This window comes from Alexandromys fortis, unplaced genomic scaffold (assembly GCF_014885135.2).
Source record: "Alexandromys fortis isolate MF-2015 unplaced genomic scaffold, M_Fortis_MF-2015_v1.1 scaffold_45, whole genome shotgun sequence".
In the NCBI taxonomy this organism is placed as follows: Eukaryota; Metazoa; Chordata; class Mammalia; order Rodentia; family Cricetidae; genus Alexandromys; species Alexandromys fortis.
The window spans coordinates 12,041,319-12,061,101 of NW_026067926.1; positions in this window are offsets into that span (position 1 = coordinate 12,041,319).

Below are 19,783 nucleotides of genomic sequence, written 5' to 3' on the forward strand. Positions count from 1 at the left end.
ATTGTATAGGTATAGTTATATTATCTGTGGCTGGCAGTTTGATTTCTGCTTTTGTAATTCTTATACTTTCTGTCTCACTCTAATGCACAGAATAGATCTCCAGATCTTTCACCCCAGTGTCAGCGAGAAATGATAATTGCCTTCTTGTTTTACTTTTGATTTTCATGCACAAATTTTCAATATTTCACATCAAGTACATTTGTTGAAGTTTGTAGGTATTTATTATTTGATTAGCACCCCTTAATCTTATTTTGTTTAGAGGCTTTGTCCTAAGAGTTGACTTTTATAGGTTATTCCTGCTACATTTACAGAGATAATTCATTATTTTTCTTTTGTTTTGTTAGTGCGATGTTTCAGTTTTTCAGGACACCATCACAGAAGATTATAGGAAAGGCAACTTACAAACATAGAATTATTTCCCATAGTTCCAGGGTCTGTGAAATGCAAGACCCATACAAGTCTAATTCAGGGTCTGGCAAGGGCCAGCTTTCTCAATCATCCGTGGCCTCGCTGTCACCATGGGTGGTAGGAAGGGTGAAATACTATCCAGTCTTCCTTCACAAAGACTCTGGTCCCACTTACAGAGGCTCCGCCTTCACCATCTAGTCACCGCCCAAAGCACTCACTTCAAACACCACCAGATCAGAGATTAAGTTCAACACAGGCATTTGGAGAGAGCACACATTCAGACCACATCATGCGGGCAATTATATTATTTAATTGTTAACTGTGTGTGTGATGTGTGTGTGGTGTATACACACGTGGACATAGGTAGCCATGTTTGTGCATAGAAGTCAGAAGGATGTTGGGTGCCCTGCTCTAATGCTTACTGCCTTAGCCCTCTGACACACTATCTCTCACTAAAGTAGGAGTTAGGCTAGCAACCAGCAAGTCCCACAATCCTGTCTCTACCCACAACCATGATGGGGGTTCATACATGTGTGTTGTTATATGAGGCTTTTTACACGGATCTGAACACAGGTCCTCATACTTGCACAACTGCCTCTTTTATGAATCATCTCTCCAGCCCCTAATTCCACAGACAACACATTAGTGTGGAGGTTCTCGACCTTGCTTATGCTTCTGCCCTTTAATACAGTTCCTCATGTTGTAGGGACCCCAACCAGAAAATTATCTTGGCTGCTACTCCATAATTGCAATTTTGCTACCGTTACGATTTCACCCGAATGATGCTGGTCTCTTCTTAATCACTGCTAATTTCTCACCTCTAGTTAACCAGCGTTGATTATCTCCGCAAGGAAAAGATTTCCCTTTAGTGGTTCTGGTATCTTAAGCTGATTCTTCAGCCTCAATTAACAAGAACCACAGATTCTTAGCTCAAAATATGCAACAGCTTCTGTAGAGTCTTTAAGTGACTCTCAGACCTCCCTCTGGAACTTAATAAGCTGGCCTCCATCGTCTGCATTTCTCTCAATACTCATATCTTCTAAGCGCCCACAGAACGGCTTCCCAAGCATTGAACACTTAATGGCTTTTCTAGCCCAAAGTTCTAAGCTCTTCTACAGTCCTAAAAACAACATGGTCAGGTTGGTCACAGCAATACCCCACACTCTTGGTACTAATTTCTGCCTCACTCTTTACTGCTATGATGGAACAGAGGTTTATTTGGCTTACATTTACATATCAGAGTGCATCACTGAAGGAAAGCAGGACAGGAACACAAGCAAGGCAAAAACCTGGAGGCAGGAGCTGATGCAGAGGCCATGGAGGACTGCTGATGACTGGCTTGCTCCCCATGGCTTGCTCAGTCTGCTTTCATAGAACCCAGGACCACCAGCCCAGGGGTGGCACCACCCACAATAGGCTGGGCCCTCCCCCATTAATTACTAATAAAATGTCCTCCAGGCTTGCCTGCATCCTAGTCTTATGGAGACATTTTCTCAATTGAGCGTCCCTCCTCTCAGCTGGCTCCAGCTTGTGTTGAGATAACCAGCCAGCACACACAGGAACATCTAATGATGTTTAGGCGCTGCAGTCCTAGTCAAACCCGCTTTGGCTATAATGTGTTGTCATCTTTTTATTTATCACTTGACTCAGTTTGCCAACATTTTCTTTAGGATTTTTTCACATGTAATGAAACTGACTTTAATTTTCTTTTCCTGTCATGTTTTTTCAAGATTCAGATTCAAAATCATGATTGCTTCATAAAACACTTTAGATGCAGAGGTTTTCTCTTTTCCTGTCTTCTAAAAGAGCTTAAGATTTACGCAATTATTTTTGTAACGTTTGGTAGAATTTGCAATAAAACCATCTGTAAATGGTTCTCTATATTAGTCTGGAAATGTCTGTTTTACGTTATTCTTGAAGGGTAGTTTTAATTTGTCTTATTTTTCATTTATTCCATGTGTTGGAGTGTAGGGGCTGATGTTGCGGTCAGAGGGCAACCTGTAGGAGTCAATCCCCCCCCATTCATGTAGGCTCCAGGGATTAGATACAGATAATCAGGCTAGGTGGCAAGTGCCCCGACCTTTGAGCCATCTCGCGAGCTCTTGGAGGGGATGATTTAAGAATTATAAAATTCTAATTTATAGCCATATTCTCTTAGCAGTTCATCTCCCACTATTTTCTGCTCCCATTCTTTCTGTTGGTGTCTCAGGTGCTAGTCTTTTTCTCGTGACTTTCTTCTGTGGCTGCATTGAAAACTAATTCATTACCTTTTGTTCTCTGAAACTTCAGTATGACGTACCAATATAGAGCACTTATATATCCTCTAGGAACTTTGTTAGAAATGTCAAAACACTGGATTAACTTTGAAAAGTCTCAGCCATTGTCCTCTTCAAAATTCTCTCTCTCCCTTTCTCCCTCCCTCCCTCCCTCCCTTCCCCTCCCTCCAGAAAGCACTGATTAATACATAAATCAACGATAACAATATTAGAGTCATCTGGATTAATTTTCCTTCATTGACTCTTTTGCTCTAATTATTTACCAGCTTTGGTTTCCCTGTTCCTAAATGGATGCTGTCTTTCAAACTATCTCCTAATGCCATCAGTTCTCTCCTTACTAATCAAACCCATTTATTAAATTTTAGTTTTCATATCTGGGATACTCATCTAGTTCTTTTCCAAAACATCCCTCAATTCTCTGCTAAAATTCTAGTCTTCTCCAGGGACGAGCACACCAATTAGTTAGTTATCCTATACCAAATGGCCAGCCCTGAAAACATGCATGCAAATATTATGCAACTGAGCAGGTTGTATGTAGGAATATATATGTATGTAAGCATGCATACCTCTATATGCATGTAATAGCAATTAATGAAAAAAGAAGCCACAGATTTGGATAGAGTAGGGAGAAGTACATGGGAGTGTTCCGAGGGAGAAGAGGGAGGGTAGAATGATTTAATATAGTCTATTAAAATAAAAGAAAAGTTAAAAAACTCTAAACATACTTTAGCACCTTGAACACAGACAGCAGCCATATTATGTGGCCCTGTTGGTGTGGCTTGTGGTAGCTTTCCCTCCCGTTGTTTGGTCCTCATGATGCCTGAGACACCGTCTTTACACAATAGCTAGCAGAAACAATTGTGACTCTTGTGGGCCTATCTTCTTCCTGGGGCTCCACCTCTGTCAAGGTTTTGACATCACAGCTTCACCCTACTTTGTGAGGATTGGCATGAGGCCAAGATGAATTCTAGTCTGTGATCCACTTCATGCATACACTTTCAGTTTCTTACAGCTCCCGATGTGTGCCCCATGCCAGGAGAGGAGGACGGTTACTAAGCTACTCTTCCTTGACTTCCAACCACTCTCTCCACATGGCTTTAGGATGCTGGTGCTGGGCTTCTGAGAGCTGCATTATATACTAAAAAACAGTACCACTCTGTGACTTTGACCTTGTCACATACATACAAGTTACATATCCTGAACTTGGTGAAATAATCATGTTAACAAATAGGTTTCTCTCTCTTTCTCTCTCTCTGTCTGTCATGTGTGTAATATCCTTACTTAACATAAAATTTGGCAAAACCTTATGTCCCTATTTAAATTGTTTTATTGGGCATAGGACCTTTCTCTTTTCCTTACCCATATGAATAGTCTCATCCATAGAAAACCTCTAGCATCTCTACCTGATGTCCAACTTGAAGGGCTCCAAATGTATTCACTTTTGCAATCAAATCTTGCTTCAATCAATCCAAGTGTGGCCAGTTAATGGCACCCTAGATCCCAATACTAATCAGGATCTTCACAGATACTACAAGCGATCCAGGCCTAAGAAAGAGATGCTCCACTCCCTATTTCTCTTTTCTCCACTCCAAGCCATTCCTTTTGATCTGTCTCCCATACACTCTGTGTAATGTCCTGTCTTTAAGTTACTGATGATGGATCTGTAAGTTTGTTGCAAAGTGGGAGTCGAAGCCAGATCTAGCAGCTGGGGGAGAAAGCCAAGGGACAGACCAGAAGCAGGGTGCACATACCTGGTATGCACCCCTCTCTGACTATGGTGTCTCTCTGAACCTCACCCCTTGCAGTGTCCTAAGGTATGCAATGATCATTTGTTTCTGCTGATTTCTGCCACTCGCAAAGTTTGACTCCAAGGCCACTTATAAAAGAAAGAGCTTGATGGTGTGGGAAGTCCTTCTGTCTTGTGTTGCTTTTATTGGTTAATGAATAAATCCGTTTTGGCCAGTGGCTTAGCAGAAATAGAACTAGGCAGGAAAACTAAATGAATGCTGGGAGAAAGGAGGTGGAAGTGGAATCAAGGAGAAGCCATGGAGTCGCTAGAGGAGACAGACGTGAGCTGTCAACTAGAACCTTGCTGGTAGGCCACAAAACTTGTGTTAAAATATAAAATAATAGAAATTGGTTAATTTAATATGTAATGCTATAGTGATTGGCCAAGACATGATTTAATTAATACAGTTTCTGTGTGGTTATTTCGTGGCTGAGCAGCTCAGAACAAACAAGTAGCCTCCTACAAAAGCTTAAGGTTCCAAAACGTTCATGGTGGCAGAAACATCATCATCCACAAGCAGGAAGCAGAGAGGCACAGTGGGAATGGCAAGAATCAACCTCAAAGTTCATCCCTAGAGACACACCTCCTCCAACAAGGCCACACAGTTTTTAATCCTTCTCAAGCAGTTCCATCAACTGGGTACCAAGTATTCAAACATTTGAGCCTATTGGAACCATTTTCATTCAAAGCACCACAACTATCTATATACATCAATGACCACAAAAGGAACTTGGACACTTGTTCACAGGTAAAAGAACAATACACAGTGATTATTTTGCAGCCACATCTGACTAACTTGACCATCAAGGAACATATCCTCCTTAAATGAGTCATTACAGAACTGTTGAGTCTATGAATTGTCTGCCCTCCATGGATTCTTCTCTTTTCCATAAGTTGAAATATCTATAGAGTCAAGGATACACTCATTTGGCATCTCCTTCGATTCTCCCTGTGGTGGTTTGAATAGGCATGGTCCCCATACATTCATGTGTTTGAATGCTTAGCCCATAGGGAATGGCACTATTAGAAGGTGTGGCCTTATTGGAGGAAGTATGTACTGTGGGGGTGGACTTTGAGGTTTCATATGCTCAAGTCACACCCAGTGTGGTACACAGTCTCCTTCTGTTGCTTGTGGACCAAGATGTAGAATTCTCAGCTCCTTCTCTAGCACCATGTCTGCCTGAATGCTGCCATACTCCTTGCCATAATGATAGTGGACTAAACCTCTGAAACTCTAGGCCACCCCCAACTCAATGTTTTCCTTGTAAGAGTTGTTGTGGTCATGGTGTCTCTTCACATCAAAAGAAACCCTAACTAAGACAGACATTGGTACCAGGGACTGGGGTGTTGGTGTGATAGGCCTGGCTATGCTTTTGTTTAGAGGAAGTTGAACCTTGGGACTTTGAGTTAGGAAGGCAGTGGGATGCTTTAGGCAGTGCTTAATGAACCATCCTGGTTAGGAATGTGAAAGACAATGTTGATGCAAGTGATTTGAACTGTGGGACCTGGCTCAAGAGTTTTCAGAAGAGAGGAATTTTAACTTGTGGCCTAGAGACGATTTTTGTGATATTCTGGCAAAGAATGTGGCTGCTTTTTGACCTTGTCCCAAGAGTCTGCCTGAGGCTAAAGTTTTGGATTAATTCCATTAGCAGAGGAAATCTCAAAACCTAGTATCAACTCTGTCCCGTGGTTATTAGTGTTCACTCTTATGAAGATCTATAATGAAAAGGAGTGAACTGAGCAAGGAAAAATACAAAACGCACAGATTGAGAAGAAAGGGGGCACCAGGAAGTGGAGTGGAGCTACTCCTGTCTTCAAGGAGAGAAACAGATGAAGAAATGGAATAAAGGGAGTGGTGATATCTAGGATTAGTGGTACACCCCTTTAATCCCAAGCACTCAGGAGACAAAGGCAAGCAGATCTCTAAATTCAAGGCCAGTCTGCTCTACAGAACAAGTTCCAGGACAGCCAAGCTTAGGCAACCACCTAAAACAGAAGTGTGGTGAATAAAATTGAATGAGGGGACCATGCTCCAGCTCCAGCAAGTGGCAGAACTGTCAGCTTTGGCCATGTGGTTCTGGCTTTAGAGTCAAAGACAGAAGAAGGGGATTATGGAATTTCCCTCTGTGACTGTTGAGGCCAGATGTGTGTCAGGGGTGTCACTGCATGGAGGTCTAGAGAGGAGGCCATTGCATGAACCTGTGAAGGTGAAGCCTGGGTTGCCTTAGAGACCCCAAGACATTGGAAGTGCCAGAGTCATGGGATACCTGCTGAGGAAAACTACTAACAGGGAGTGGAACCAGCCTAAGAGAAAGAAGTGTGTTCCAGTCAACAAAGTTGAAAGGGATTGGAGATCTGAAGAGCACTTTGACATCAGACATGGAGACGCAGAGTTTGGAGTTTGCCCAGATGGTTTTTGGTCCTGTTTTGGTCCAGTATTTCCTCACTATGCTCTCTTTCCTCCATTTTGGAATGGTAATATATATCCTATGCTGTCGTATGTTGGAAGTATGTGATCTGTTTTTTTTAATTTTGATTTTATAGAAGATTACAGTTAAGAAATTGCATGAGTCTCAGAAGAGGATTTGAACTTGGACTTTTAAACATTGTTGAGACTGTGATAGATTATGGGAACTTTTGAAGTTGGACTAAAGGCATATAACATCATGTTATGGCTGCAAACCTAAGGGCTAGGGACTGGAATGTGGTGGTTTGAATAGGAATGGCCCCCATAGACTCATGTGTCTGAATGTTTGGCCCATAGCGAATGGCACTATTAGGAGGTATGCCTTGTTGGAATAGGTCTGACCCTGCTGGGGGAAGTTTGTCACTGTGATGACAGGCTTTGAGGTCTCATATGCTCAAGCTACACTCAGTGTGGTACACAATCTCCTTCTGCTGCTTGTGGATCAAGATGTAGGCCTCTCAGCTCCTTCTCCAGTACCATGTTTGCCTGCATGCTGTCATGCTTCTCACCATGATGATAATGAACTAAAACTCTGAAACTGTAAGCCAACCCCAGTTAAATGTTTTCCTGTATAAGAGCTGCTGTGGTCACGGTGTCTCTTCACAGCAATAGAAACCCTAAAACACTCTCCTATCCCATTCCCAATCCATAGTCTACATGATGTCCACCTAAGACCCTGGGTACTCCCTATGTAGCCCATATAGGTTTTTAGCCCCACTTATTCCCCATAGAGATGGTTGTGTTGTTAGAATGATTAAGCCTTGGCCAAAAGTATAGTCAAAGGCAACTCTTTGCAGGACACTTAAATGGAGGTTGATCACATGAGCCAGCATGTATGTCAATCAGAGGTGAAGTCTTCTTTGTCAGTGCAGACTGCTAAGAAAACGGATCCTAAACTGAGTGGCTTATAAACAATATAAATCTACATGCCACAGTCCTAAAGCTGGGAAAGCAAACAGAATTTGATGTCCAGTGAGCGCCTACTTCCTGATTCACAGACAGTGCCTTCTTGCTGTGTCTTCCCATGATGCAAGGGACCAGACAGCTCTCTTGGTCTCTTTTAAGGCATCCATCCCATTACTAAGGCCCCCTACTCATTTTTCAAAGGCCCAACTCCACAGATCATATCCCTGGAGTCAAGATTTCAAACTTGAAGTCTGGGGGCACACAGCACTCCATCCAAAGCGTGTAGGAAGAGATGGGGATTGGGCCATGGGCCAGGTACTACTAGCTGTTCCTGTGTCAAAACTTTTGTTATAAAACTCTGAGGTATATGAGAGTTCAAATTTTAAACCAAGACTTCCAGGTTATCATGAATATATAGTCACCAAGATAGTAAGACAGCACCTGCTGGGGTTAATAGTTTGCTAGCTGGTTCATAACACTGGTTCTGTTTCTATCTGTAGAATATATGTATAAATAGATATGAGTATATACACATGTATGCATCATACTGTATTTATAAGCTTAATGTTATTTTTTTTTACCTCTGTCAAATCTGGGAAAAGTAAATTAGCTCATTCCTAACATCTGTGGGCTCTGGAGCAAGCATAAAAATAAAGACTTACAAATACCCAAACAGCACTGTGTTGGCATTTTAAAAGAGACACACAGACCATTGAGACAGAATGGAGACCCCAGAAACTCCACTTTATCTACAGCCAAGTGATTCCTGCATATACTAAAACACACATGCGGTAAACTCTTGAAGAAATGGCAGCCTTTTCAGTAAATGGTGCTGGGGAAACTGGACGTTCACTTACAGAAGGTTTAAACTTGACCCCCATTTCTCATCCTCTACAAAAATCAATTCAAAATGAGTCAAAGACTTAAACTCCGAAGCTACTAAAAGAAAGCTATTTAGCACAAACAGTGGTGTCTGGACCGGATTCCTGTAACTTAGGCGGGTAGTTAAGTTAGACAGATGGGACTGACTCAAACTTTTCAGTAAAGGAAACAACAGAAAGAAGAGAATACTTGCAGAATGGAAAGAAATATTTGCCAGCTTTTTTTAAGATTTACTTTTTAATTTTAATTATGGGGGAGTTGTGTGCATGTGTGTACAGGTGCCTGCGGAGACAAGAAGAGGGCATAAAATCTCTTGCAGCTAGAGCTGTTGTGAGCCACCAGATGTGGGTGCTGATAACAGAACTGGGGTCCTCAGTGGGAGCAGAAAGAGTTCCTAAACCATCAAGGCATCTCTTCAGCCCCCAAGCATCTTTTAAGTGCCTGTTTCGTAATGACTTGTTATTTTTCAATAATAAATGGCCCATTTTAGGCTGGAGAGATGGCTCAGTGGTTAAGCACTGATTGCTCTTCTAGATAGGACCTGGGTCCAATTCCTAGCACCCACAAGACTGCTCACAACTGTCTGTAATTCCAGTTCCAGAGAACCGGACACTCTCACACAGACATGTATACAGGTGAAACACCAATGGACATAAAATAAAAATGAATAAATTATTTTCAAATGACAAAATTTTTGCCATGGTCCAACATGATATCTGAAGGTACAGGAAAAAAAAGTCCCCAGCACGTACAGTCTCGATCATACTATGACCGAGAAGCGGAGCCACCCATCACTCAGTGTCCATTGGTTGTCCCCATATCCCCAAACCTCCTCCACCCATGGAATCACCCCACAAAGCAGGTTGCAAAGCCGAGACCCCTTTCTTGACTCCCATCATCAATTAACTTTGTTCCCTTCCTGGGTGGCTTCCTCAACCGCCCAGCCAGAGAGTGTTAGCTTGTCTGGGTGGGGACATTACTCTGCATGGATTTGTACAGAGGTATTGTCAAAGCCAGACTCAGCTCCAGAGCCCCCAAGCCCTCCCCGGTGACTTATTTTGATTTTCTTTGCATTGCTGCTATAACAACCTCACAGTGAGCCCCGAGAATGCCAAGGTCAGGGTGAGGCAGGCTGCAGGAAGGAAATGCAGCTCCAGGGAGAGAAACCCCACAGGGAAAACATGTCAGTTATTAGTTTAAAATATTAACCCACCTCATTTGCTTCTTGGAATAAAATATTCCTTTTAGCTAGAAGTTTAGAAAATAAATGTCTCTTGTTAGGGGATGAAAATAACTCTTCCTTAAGGCTTTTCTGTTCTAGGAAGATACCACTGGTGGCAGATGCCTGGTTAGCATTCTCTCTGTCCTTTTCTGAGGTCAGCAGCAGCTTCCCAAAGCTGTGTTTGCCTCCCTTTCCCCTATAGAATGCTACGGCTCTGAAAAGACTCTCAGACCACAGCCGTGTGGTAACAAAGGGACAAGACTGAGCAGATATTAATGGCATCTTGTGGACTGACCCCCAAGATGTCAGTCTTCTTGTGTGTCCTAAGCTGCAAGACCGATGGAGGGGAAGGCGGTGGTATTTCAAACACTGCTCATTAAAAGAGATGGAAATTATTCTAGAACTGAAACAATCCAACACCCGAAACTAATTTTCTCAACACGTTTCCCAGGCTTTAATGACAGCTTCATTAATTGAATGTGGTCACATGGGGGCAAGAAATCACCGGCGTTTTTCTAATGACCTGCCAGATGATGGATTTGTTTGGTTACTTACCTCACTCTGGAAATGCCCAAAGGAGGGCAGAGAGAGAAAGGCACATTCCCAGGTGTCACATGACAACTGGGCTTGATCAAGAGGCTTTCTTGGGTGAGGTGGTGGTAAATCACACGGAAAAGACAGTGGGTTTTACAGACTGGGGGGCAATAGTGCCCTCACCAGGAGCCCTGCTGAACTCATCAGCTTTCTTATCCTTACAGTCTACTAAATAGGAATCTACATTTGAGGGAAAACACAAATCTTGGGCACAGGCCCATGGGCATAGGTAGAGATTCATCTGCACTCCCTGACCACTCTGACAGAGCTCATTATGATGCCTTTCATCTTTCGTCTTCTCTTCCCCCTTCTCCCCATCTCCTTTCATCTTCCGGATGCTAAGTTGCGCTTATGTTCACGAAGCGTTCCCATAAGACATTCGCCTCTGCCCAACATTTTTGTGAGTTGGGTAGACTTGACAGAGTTACAGGTAGAGCTCTTGGTCTGTGGCCTGACCTCATGTCGTCTCCCTGGTTCTTCCTGACCCTGCATACACCTTATTCCAGACCATCTCAGGAACAAGGGACTTCCTTTCTCTGTCATCCAGAAGGAAGCTCGGCTTCAGTAGATGTAGGGAACAATGAATGAGCACAGTGACTCGTGTGTCCTCATTCTAAACATCCTTACTATTATATCCTGTCTCTACTTCCTCGTCCAAACAAGGCAAGCGTCCCCAGTCACAAGCAAAGCGCTTTGGAAATATTGAACAGAGTGGCAGGTGCATGTCAGTTTCAGATTTCCTCTCCGCCAGACTCTGCTTGCTGAGGCTGAAGCCACCATCTGTACGCAACACTTTCCTTCCGCGGCCAGCTCCTCCTCAGGTTCTGAGCATCAGGGAGGCCAGGGTTGCTGGAAGGCTGGAGGACCAGATAGAAATCCCTTTGTTAGCATGCGGTTCATTCCAGTGTTGGTCAGCAACACCATCTCAGCTGGGTGACAGCGAGTGACTCCAAGTGCACAGGTGCCTCTGGTTTCCAGGTCCTCCACACTCAGAGCCACCTTCTGTGTGCTGTCTTCTGAAGAGGTCAGAGTCCCAGGTCCACAGAGCCAGTGTCCAGGCTCCAGACGCCAGCACCCAGTCGTTTGAGTGGACCTCTGGCCAGAGGGCTGGGCCTAGGGAAGCGAGCCTCCAAACTGACAGACTGAAGTCATCATGGCATCTTCCCTATGCCCCTCCATCTGTAGAGGAGGCAGCTTCCTAAGCAGCTGCTCCAGCTGCAATGCTTCCAGTGCCCGATTGGCCTCAGTTCTCTGCACAGTAGCAGTTCACTCCACATTTAAATTCTACCTGGTTCTGGTTTCTAAGGGGACCCTCTGATACAGAAAAGGATGTCAAAGATACCAGTTCCTTCCAGAAATTTAAATCCACCTTCTAAATACCAAGTTCTCTCACCAACAAGGATATCCAAAAGAACATGCCAATGGTTTTGACAGCAATTTCCCAAAGAAAAATATCCACACTATTTTGGGCTCTGGCAGCACTATTGGAACAGAACCGCAATCCTAAGCATTTGGAACGAAGAGTCAAAACATAGTTTGGGGGGAAGAATTGGAGTTAGACTTAACTCATGTAGGCAGAGCTGAGGCACGACCAGGAGAGCTAGAACCTGTGTAGACACCAGTGTAAGCAAGGACAAGGAGAGGACCATGAGTGACCCCCTTCGACCTGGTCTCTATATTGCTGATAATGACTCCTATGGTGGAAAGAATTCTTTTAAAAAATTGTATCTGTAAAGATACTTGTTCAATTTTATATACAAGCATTAAAACTGGATCACAAATTTGTAAAAGAACAACCAGAAGTACAGTCATATCTACCTGATAAAAAACATTGTAATAACTACAAAAAAATCTGAAGTTTTTTTTACAGTGTGAAATTAAGCAGAATAAAATCAAGACATAAAATGTAAAGGAGAAAAATCCCTATCTACAATTCCAGTCTTTGAGAGGTAGAGGTGGTGAGATCAAAAGTTCCGGTTCATACTCAGCTACATAGACTTCAAGGCCAGCCTACTCTAAATAAGACTTTGTCTCAAAAACTAATGTAGAAGAGACTAAGGAAAAGAAGACCTGTGAGAACCTTGTATCAAGGTGTTGAGAGATGTTTGTCAGCGAGAGACAGCTGTCAATGAGAGACAGTTGTTGATGAGAGATGGTTATCAATGAAGAGAAGGCTGTTACTGAAGAGATGGTGGTCAATGAAAAGAGGATTTCCATGGGAGATGGTAGGGGCAAGCCAAGCAAAACACAGAACTCACTCGCAAACCTTCACCACCTGGGGTTTAAGGCAAAATAGATGTCTAAGTCATGAAATGAAGGACATTTTTTGTTTGTTTGTAGCTATGGCCAGTTCCAAAGCTTTTCCTGAGGCCCTGAAGTATGAAGAAGAAACACAGTTCTTTGTCTAAAACCAGAAACACCCTTGACAAAGCCAACCTGGGGCCAGGGTCTTGGGGGGAGCTGGGATATGGGATCCTGGGAACGGAACTCTTCCCTCCTTAGGGGCTGTGGTTATCAGTCCCAAGATTCTATGTGTTTGGTCTATGATGTGCTTGAAATATTACCTACTCACTTTTTGCAACATTGCTTCATCAGCTTCCTGCTGACTTTGACCCTTCGGGTGAGAGTTTGCTGCTGACTCTGCTCCACTTTCCCCCTGAAAGTAATGTAGAAGATGTTATACTTCTTAATAAACTTTCTAGCATGAGTCATCAGCTCATGCAGACCTCCTGATCCCAGCTTCTGTCTTCTTTATTTTCTCATCTCTGGTTCTCCTCCTTGACACCTCAGCATTCGGGTCACATTTAATAATCTGCAATGTTGCGTTCATGCTTCTCAAAAGATAAGGTGGTGTCATTATGAAGTGTGATAGCTTCATTCTATAATCAGCCCCAGAATTTTCAGGGAAAGGACCAACAGGAAGGCTCAGTGAGCAAACGTGCTTGTTCCCAGGTCTGAGGACTTAAGTTCCAACCTCCCAGACCCACTTAGTGGATGAAGAGAAGTCAGAGGACTTGGGAAAGGTCCTCTGACATCCACACTCACACTGTGGCACACGTGCTCACATACATCTACAAAATAAATAAATAAACTTAATTTTTTTAAAGCTTAAGGATTTCTGACACCGAACTGTGTCTTTTCATTTATTTTAATTTTTAAAAACAATTTTAAGGTTGAACCTTTGTTTCTTTCTCCTATTGAATCCATACTGAAGGTGATTTTGCTCCAGGGGAAGGGGAAGGGAGGGAGGGTGGAAGGTGGGATTTGAACCAATGAGAGCATCTGCAGGAGATTCAGCATTGACAAAGCAGGACGGAAGTGACAGGGTACTTTTAACGCGTGCTCAGCATGGGGAATATCGTGACCACTGATCGGCCCACTAGTGCAGGAGATGACCGTCTGCAGGAGTAAGCTCAGTGCTACCTTGCCTTTGACCAGTGTTTTCACCGGTACTTGGTGTTTATGGCTGTAGGCAGAAAAGTTCTGGAGAACTGACTTATTCTGAGCCTCATAGACCCCTAAAATTCTAAATGTTACATAGTAGCAGGTCCTCAACCTGTGGGTCATGACTCTTTAGGGTGTCGAACAACCCTTTCACAGAGGTAGATTAAGACCATCAGAAAACACAGATGTTTACCATTCCTAACAGTAGCAAAACCACAGCTATGAAGAAGCAACAAAAACAGTTTCATGATTGGGGGTCACCACAATACGAGGAACTATATTAAAGGGTTGCAGCATTAGTAAGGTTGAGAATCTCTGCTTTATGGGATTAGATGGCCACATAATGCATAGGAAACCATGGTTACCAAGTACAGAGAGAAATCCCATTTTGGAGGAGATATTTGTTGTTACTGAAGAACATCCCTGAGGGTAGATTTGATGATTAAGTTACCTGTCATCCTTTGGTGGTAAAGGCTAGAGGGCCCCATAGCCCCTATTCAGCTTGAAGAAGCTGTATTACCTGAATTCCATAGTGTAGTTAGTGTTAGTCCTTCAGAGAAGGGAACAATGAAAACAGGGGTTAGAACCTGGCTTGGAAATTTAGGGTAAAGACATATTAAATGAATCATTTAAGATGGCTGAACCTCAGCTCCCTTCTGTCTAAAATGAAAATAGGAAAGCGGTAACATCCTCTCCATGACAGGGCTTTTGTGAAGATCGAATGAGCTAGACTACCAGCAAATGGAGCTTATATCAAGCCCCTCATAGGTTGTACAGATAAAATATTCCTTCCAGTGGCTACCCTGCACTGACAAAACATTAGAATATTTTCAATCATAATATTAGTCGAATTCCTATACTTAAATATCTGTGTCCTAGATATATTTAAATGTATATAACTAGCCAACAACTAAATCTTTTTTTCCCAACAACTAAATCTTATTAATCATAGATGCCTAATATCAATTCAGATTCAGTAAATATTACCAGTACTACTAAAACCATTTGGGTGATTTCTACATTTTCATTAAAAAAAGAAAAACAACCCACAGAGTACCAGATAGATGAAGTGTCCAAAATTCAGTCTATTCAAGGGGCTTCCTTGCTGTGTTTAACATCTGTGACTTGTTCTGAAATCGGAGGCTCAACATTCATTTGATTTTCCCTGATATTTCTGTTAAATGGAAATCTTCTGTTAAAGAGTGTGGACAGAACAAAAAAACATAGTTTTGCAATTTATGTAACTAGTCTCTTCCTCTCGGAACCGTCAGTATTTCTCAACCTGTTTTTCCATTACTGCTTTCCTAAATGGCCTTTGCACCATTCTTTTCCTCATTATCTCCCTCCTCCATGAAACTGTAATACCACAAATATGTAGCTGCTCATAAGTGGTCTTTGTCGCTGCTTTCTACATAAAGCATATAATCAAGAGCCAACTGTCCCCTTTGTGCGAGAAGGCACAGCCTTCAGACAGCTCATACAATGGAGCATCTAATGGTCTCTGCCATAAGGCTAATAAAAAATGCCTTCGCTGTGGAGCTTGAATGTCTTGCTGTGCACAGAGGACCTGTCCCGTGTAGAGCTTGAATGTCTTTGGTGTGCACAGAGGACCTGTCCCGTGTGGAGCTTGAAGGCAGCGCTGGAGAGATGGCTCAGCAGTTAAGTGCACATACCCTAGCAGCACCTGCATCAAGAGGCTCACAATCACCTACAACTCCAGCTCCAGGGGCATCTGACACCTCTCACCTCGGTGGACAACTGCATCCATGTGCATGTATGCACACACATAACAAATTTCTAAAAAACTTGAAGTCGTAGTGTGGGGGCCACTGGAATCTAATGTCTCAGACTGAGGCCTATTTCTCGGTTGTGAGTCTGCTGACAGCCTGTTAGGGTGCGGGACCCAGGAGTGTTCTGGGAATGAATTCCCCATAAAAGAAAAGTTGAGTTCTGAGGCCGGTCCTGTGCAGCAGGTAATCAGAGACCGTGTGCAGTGCTGATCTGTTTGTTAGATCACTAGATCCCAGGGAATTCACGCTGGATCTTGAGGCAAAGATACAGAAATAAAAGAAAGCAGAAGTGTCTTGTGCTAACCTCCTCCATCACACCCACAGCCTCAGGCCTCCTGAGAAGCCTGACCCCAGCATCAGCACAGGGGACTGTGTATTTGTCACGGCGGCGGCGTGGGGGCGGGGATGCGTCCCCGTGCTCATCTCTGCTCCCTCCACTGTCGGCCCTGACTTGTACTCACATCAAAGAGGACCTGGAGACTCCAGCCCAGCAGCAGCCAGGCCACTAGGTGCTTTTTTTCCAGGCTCTCGGGGGAGACGCTAAAGCTGGCTGTGGTGCCGTCTAGAACCAGACTTGCCTTCTAGGTAGGTGATGTCAGACATATTCCTTAAACTTTCCACGCCAGTCTCACGCCTGCACAGCGGAATTAATAAGGGTTAGAAGCTCGTGCAGCGCTCTCTTTGCCCAGTCAATGCCTGGCACAAGTCAAATGTTCAATAGGCGTTAGCTGCTTTCCGCCCTTGATCGTGACTGTTCCAACCCAGTATCCCATCTCCGGGGAAGCTGCTTCTTCACAAACACCTCAGATGAACCAGGCTGTGAGAAAGAAAGTGGTGGCTTTGTCTCCCATTTTCAGAGGCTTCTGTCCATTGCTTGGGGCCTGTGGTGAGGCTGCTCACTGTAGTGGGGTCCTGTGGTTAGAGGAATCAGCTCACCTCATGGTGCCTGGGAAGCAAAAGAAAGAAACCAGTGCCCCACAGTCCCCTCCAAGGGCCCACTCCCAGTGCCTACAACCTTCCACTGGGCCCCACCTCTTAAAGGTTCTACCACCCCCTACAGCACTGAGCTAAGGCCCACGCCTTTAATACATGGGCTATGGGGAGCAGCCCAGAATTCAAACTACAGCAATTCTTCAACTATGACTCTGCTTTGCTTTCTTCTGCCAGCAACATTTTTAATAACCCTGACTCTCCAGAGAGTCCCTGCTCATGCTCTAAGCCCTGAACCAAATGTCACTTCCTCAGAGAAGGAGGTTCCAGAAATGCAAAGTCAGTGAAGCTCTCTGCTGTCCCTTGCTAAGCCCCTGGACAGAGCCCTAACCACACTGCAATTGGTGCACTGACTCTCTCCTTGTCCCCACATGGTCCCAAGGTCCCAGCAGAAGAAGTGGGACTGCTTCATCCCCTAGTACAAAGCCTGAGTCACCCCTAGAGCATCGCCTTGCTGGGCATGTGCCCTGTCCTTGGCCCACCAGGAGCCTCTCACTCACCCACTGTCTATGAACTGGACCAGCCAGGCTGGCTGAACTCAGCCCAGCCAGAAAGCTCGGCTCTGTTTGGGTCCGGATGGTTTTCAGGTGATCCCGGCATAGACATCGCTGTGAATGCTCAGCACCCCCTTCTCATAAACAGGGTGGGAAAGCTGTTTCTTAGGTGTTCATTACACTGAGTAGGAGTCCACTTCAAAACATGGAGGTGCAGCGAGATGGGCAACTCTCTAGGGTCACTCAGGGCTGGGGTTCACACCCTTCTGTCTGAGGCTCACCCTCTTCCATCGCACTGAAGCAGCTGTTTCACCCACCAATTCCCATCCCCCAAGTAAAATAAAGGGGGGAAAGTCCACCTTCTGTAAACATCAGTGGTCAGCTAGAATAAAGCCGAACCCCTCTCCACGAAAACACCAGTGAAGGAATGGGTGTGTGTCAGGGGGTACCCTGACAACGAAACAGCTGTCTGCAGAGAGTGGCTTTCTAAAGCAGATCGAAGAGCACCCACTTGATCTAAATGTAAGTACCCCCAACTTGGAGGACTGCTCACTGGAGAGCTGGCTGGACTGAGACAGAGGGACTGTCCCTCTTCTCCTGGCACGGAGTGCAGGCTCACAGTTGGGCTTCTTAGAAGGCGCAAAGTGACACCTGTGAGAAGGCCACCCCTGTGATGAAATGACTCAGGGGCTTCGACCTAAGCCATGATCAGAGAGAGGTCGGCTCCCTCCATCTCCAGGTTCCATCGCGAGCTCTGAAAACTTCTGCTTCCAGCGCACTGTCGATGTGCAGCATGGGGAACAGGCAGATCTGGACCCAGATCCTGACGGTCACTTCCTCACCATGAGGCTTTAGGCAAGCTCCTTTCCCAATCTGGATCATTTTCCTCACTTCTAAAACAGCAAGACTGATAGTAACAACCACTTACAGTTCATATGAGGATGGCTGGAAATTTTACGTGTGAAATCACATCCCCCTAAGCCTGGCTCAGGCCTAAGTGTGACCAACATTAATATCAGATGCCTCCAGGCCTTGCCTGACTTTGAATACTTGCCTTAACCTAAACGTGCTGAAGGCAGCCTCAATCTCCTCAGCCCTGTGCACGGGCCTTCCCCAGGCTAGCCTTGGATGTCACTGCATCCCAGACTCCAGACGTGTTTACAAGCAAAACTGATTGTTGCCCCACTCACCGGGCTCTGCTTTCCCCAGTTCTCCATTTTTATCCAGTTCTCCATTTTTATCCACTAGGAAGGAGGGCTTTGTGAAGGAAGACCGTGTGACTGGAGAGGAAGCGTGTGGCTTTGCTTAGCACTATAAGAAGCGCTCATCTTGGCCCCTCCCCGCAGCCACACAAAACTTCCAAGAGGTAGCCTTGGGGACTACCTTTTGGTGGCAGGTGCTCCTCAGTAGACCTGAGCTCTCTGGGATGAGTGGGTGTTGATGTCTTTTAAAACGATAAACCTTATATCTTATAAACTTTATTGTCTTAACCGCTGCTGAGCAAACAGGTGAATGGCCTCAAGTGCGAGCACGCTCTTGCACAAATGTGGCTCCGTCTACCTCCAAAGTAGGTCTCAAGCTGAAGTGCAGTTCACAGTTCACAGTAACTCCCCAGACCCAGCGACGCCTGGTAATCAAGCTCTGTCTATGACCTTGACCAATTCAGATCTGAAAAATAGAGCTTGCCCCCAAGAGACTGACTTACTCTACTTACTGCGATGTCCTCGGGGTTTGCCCTTATTGCATCCTGCACCAGAATGTCTAGCCTTTCTATCAATGGCAGGTCTGCCGTGGGTCCAGAAAACCTGCATGCTGTCATCTGGCATCCAACGGTGGACCCGGATAGTGCTTTGAACAGGCATGCGTGTTTAGGAGATCTTGCTCTCGATTCTTTGGGGTATCGGTCAAGTGTGTGTGTGTTTCCTTTCCCATTGCTGTCACACAATCCCAGGCAAACACAACTTAAGGAAAGAAGGCTTATTATTTAATGATTATTTAATAAGTGGCTGCAGGGACTGTAGGCGGGAGAGAAACCGGTTCTGAGGGACCCGGCATCACAGAGAAAAGCGTGCAGTTACAATAACCTGCCTCCAATCCAGTGATGCCTGGATCCACACTAGCTGGATCTCAGTGTCTGGTGAATCCAGTTTCTAGTTCACCAACATAGAACAGGGAAGGGGAGTGGAACAGAAAATACGATAGTTTGGGAAAGAAACTTAGAAGGTGGGAAAGAAGACTTATTTCTCAACAAACATCATAAAATAATGACAAGAGGCAAGGCGCACTCATGCAAAACTGGCTTTGGGGAGCTCTGTTCCAAACGCTGACGCGGCTCTTCCGCTACTGTAAGAATCAAAGCTCAGTCGTAATTCCTCCTGGAACGGGTGCACACTTTCTTTGGGTTTTGAAGAGACAAATTAAGCCAGAGAAGCAGAAGACACTGTCCCCAGGCCTCTCAGAGGGCAAATGATGTAAACAGACCTTGCAACCTAAAAGAAAATATATATATATATCTGGAGTT